The sequence below is a fragment of the Cricetulus griseus genome, chromosome X (assembly GCF_003668045.3).
Source record: "Cricetulus griseus strain 17A/GY chromosome X, alternate assembly CriGri-PICRH-1.0, whole genome shotgun sequence".
Lineage (NCBI taxonomy): Eukaryota > Metazoa > Chordata > Mammalia > Rodentia > Cricetidae > Cricetulus > Cricetulus griseus.
This window is the reverse complement of record NC_048604.1, coordinates 21,236,029-21,239,475: the sequence shown is the minus strand read 5'-3', so window position 1 is coordinate 21,239,475 and position 3,447 is coordinate 21,236,029. Positions and strand designations below refer to the sequence as shown.

Below are 3,447 nucleotides of genomic sequence, written 5' to 3'. Positions count from 1 at the left end.
GTCCAAAATGGGCTTTGCGACTACACAAGAGCAGAAACAGAGGCTGAGCCCAGTTTTGAAATCACGTCGTCTACTATTGTTGCCACTGGGTGAAACATTATCAAGAGCCCTAAAGAAAGAAAAGGGGAGGGATGAGATAAGAATAACAAAATGCAAAACCCTCATTGCCCAGAGACAGAAAGATGGACGCTTTCTGAAGGAGTGGGAATGGGTGAATTTGAATTTTTTATTTGTAATCTATGCTTGTTCTCTAAAGAGGAAAAAAAAAAAAAACAACAGTCTCCAAAAGGAGAGGGGACTAGTATTTCTTAAGTAATAAATCCCGTTTCCAAACTAAGGCTGATAATTTGGAAGTAACTAGGAATTCTCTAAGTGGCCATCCTAATTACTATACTTAACAAATAAGTAAACCGAGGACCAGTGAGACAAAATAACATATTCGGGGTCACACAGCAACAAAGCTGAGACAAGAAAGCATGCCCACTGACTTCCGGTCCCTGGCACTTTCCACTACACCATAATAGTCTTCAGTCTTCATTAAGAGACCTATAAAAGTGTGTTAGCAGGTTGTCGTTGTTCTTGCTTGTCCCGAAATAGCCCTTCCCATCCCTCTTCTACTCCTTCATCTTCTTTCTTCAATTTGCTGTCCAAAATATTAACTACAGGAGAGAACAAGCAACCCTCTTGCTGGGGAAGGGTGTTCTGAGTATTGTGTACACATATACATGTTGTATTTACACAAAACAGATTTCCCCTAATGAAACCTTCTGTAACTTCCTGAGTCCGAAAATGAAACAGTCTTGTTGGTCTAGCTTACCATTTGTGGTACTCTTAATAAACCACATCACCCTGTAGATAAAAGGCTTCCTTTAGCAGGAGAGATTCTGGAATGGTTGGCAACTGGTGATGGGGTGAGGGGTGGCTGAGGGCGGTGGCAGCAGCTAAGGTAAGTCCCTGGGGGGCTTTCTGGGACATTTCACCAATACCATCTCTAGTCAGCATCCTAGATTTGCAGGCCTAGCCTTTCCCAGTCACTGATATCCTTCTCTTCCTCTCAGGTGTGGGGCTGTGTCCTCTATTTACTGGCACCACATGCCCCATGCTGGCAAGAATGAGGCGGAAGCCTGCAGCCTGATGAGCAAGAAACAACCAGCCAGAGATCATTCTGGAGCTAGCTAGGGAGGGCAAAGGTCCAAAAGAGGACTAAGAGCTGAGCTTCCAGATGGAAAGGTGTAAGGCTTGGGAAAGGGGAGGGGGCCCCAGAGGTGCAAAGATCACTTCCTTTGTGTAAAACTAACCTGGCAAACAATCTCCTCCTCACAAACTGACCCAGCAGGAGAACACAGACTAAGAAGGGGAGCCCAACCTGGGAGAAGAAAAATTATAATCCGTCGGGAAAGCAGCGACCGGGTTCAGAAGCCGAGTGTCAGAAGCCAGGGCTGTGCAGCGGGCTCGGCCTCAGGAGGCCCGCCCTGCCTCCGCCACGCAGCCGACCACCGCCCCAGGCTGCCTGGGACGCGCGCCACATCCACACGCACACGCGTCCACGAGCTCGTACACACTCACACACGCCCCGCCACGTGTAGTCACCCCGGGCCAGGGGCTCGGCGGCTGGCGAGCGGAGCAGGGCGGTGCCAACGTCCCTGGGTCCCAGCGGAGCTGGGGGGCTGCAAGCCCTCCAGACAGCAGAGCCCCGGGGACCCCCCACCCCCACCCCTTGTTACCTGAAAGAGGGAGACCGAACTCGGCCGGCGACTGAGGGCAGCAAGTGCACTGTCCCCGGGGATCCCGTCAGCCGCCAAAGGTGGTAGCGACTTCTCCCTGACAGGGAGGGTGCCTCCTCCTGACAAGGGGCCCCAATGGTCGGGGCCCTAAACCAGCTGTGGCAACCGCCCACCGCTGGCGGAATGGAACGCTCCTCACGTCACCAGGTCGCTCCAGTAGTTGCCCGTCCTCCATTGGCTACACGGTCACAGAGACTCCATCCCGCCCCCACCACGTACTGCCATTGGCGACTCCTAGTGCCACTCGGTTGTGTCTCCTCCCACTCCCCCACCCATCTCCTTGCTATCAGCCCACCTGCCAAGCTACAGTCAGCCTCTCTCTGGGGCCTGAGCGCCAGCATGCGAAGTGCTCCCTTCTATTAATATAGTTATGCAAAAGCGGAGGCGAAAGGTAGTGAGGACCGGGCAGGGGAGGAGCCAAGAGCAACCTCGCCACAAACACGGCGAGATGCTGAAGCAACACTAGCTCACAAATCCGGACCCTCACCCTGAATTAGGTCTCCCCTGGACCCCTCCAGTACTGTTTGCCTTAAAATCGACCAAGGTCTGCTAATGAGCGTCTTTATGTGAAGTTCTCTGCTTCACAAGTCCCATTCAGGAGCCAGGGACTCCGACACAATCTCGAAGGCTTTGAGAAGAAAACAAAAAAGAGATGAAAAAGAATCACTGTCTCTGAGAATGTTGTTTTGTGATATTGAAAACAAGTAATTGACATTATGGGAGTTGGGGAAACTCCACTGAGACAACATAAATACTTCCAAGTAGCTAATGAGGTGAAGATTGCCAAAAGGTGGTTAATTTCCATTAGAACTTGAGATCTTGTTGGGTGTGGTGAGGCAGAAACATGTAGGTTTCTGTAGATATGAGGCCAGTCTGGTCTACAATTTGAGTTCCAGGCCAGACTGGTGCTACACAGTAAGATCCTGTTTCAAAAGAACAAAACAAAAGAACTGGATATATTATGATAATTAAGGGAGGGGCATCCAAAGCACAATTTTCATACATCAACCAGATTGGTTCTTTCCTTCTGATGGCTCCTCCGCAGTTACTGCCACTATGAGCCTCTCCTGTGGATTGCAGTGAACAACATGTCTTAGAATTTGAGACTGGAGTGAGGAAAACAGCTGAGAACCACAGCATTGTATTATAGGGTGGATGTTACAAGGCACCAGGTGTGTTTCTATGAGTATGACTGGTTCTTCCCTTCCAAATAATATGAGGGACGATTTAAAGTGGGTCTGTTCTTGCCTACCACACTCTCTAAGTTATCAGCCCAGGTTTTCTAGAGCTTGACCAAGGTTTCCCTAGGGTCACAGTAGTTGGAATTAGTAAAGAAGTGGCTGCCAATGCTTCCCAAAGGCAGCTTTGTGACAGTTTTAGTGAATGACTACATATATGGTCAAGAATTAGTTTTCCATTATAGCATTTTGGTCCCATACAATAAAAAATATTTATGATGATAATTATTCTTTTTTAACCAACTTATTTACTTTTATTTCACTTGCATTGCTATATTGCCTGCATATATGTCTGTGTGAGGGTGCCAGATCTTAGAGTTAGAGACATTTTGTGAGCTTCCACGTGGGTGCTGAGAATTGAGTCCTCTGGAAGAGTAGTCAGCACTCTTAACCGCTGAGACATCTCTCCAGCCTGATAATTATTC

General features: G+C 48.7%; 1 protein-coding gene across 1 annotated transcript in view; it reads right to left on the bottom strand.

Moving 5' to 3' along the window:
• The window catches only part of Zdhhc9 (zinc finger DHHC-type palmitoyltransferase 9), a 35,497-nt gene extending 33,572 nt beyond the window's left edge, over positions 1-1,925 (bottom strand). The window contains exons 1-2 of the mRNA XM_027433539.2: positions 1,725-1,925; positions 1-109 (exon numbers count right to left, since the gene is read on the bottom strand). The exon at positions 1-109 is cut by the window's left edge and continues 181 nt beyond it. The gene's annotated coding sequence lies outside the window, so the exon portion shown is untranslated. The remainder of the gene's footprint in view (positions 110-1,724) is intronic.
• Positions 1,926-3,447: the final 1,522 nt, after the last annotated feature.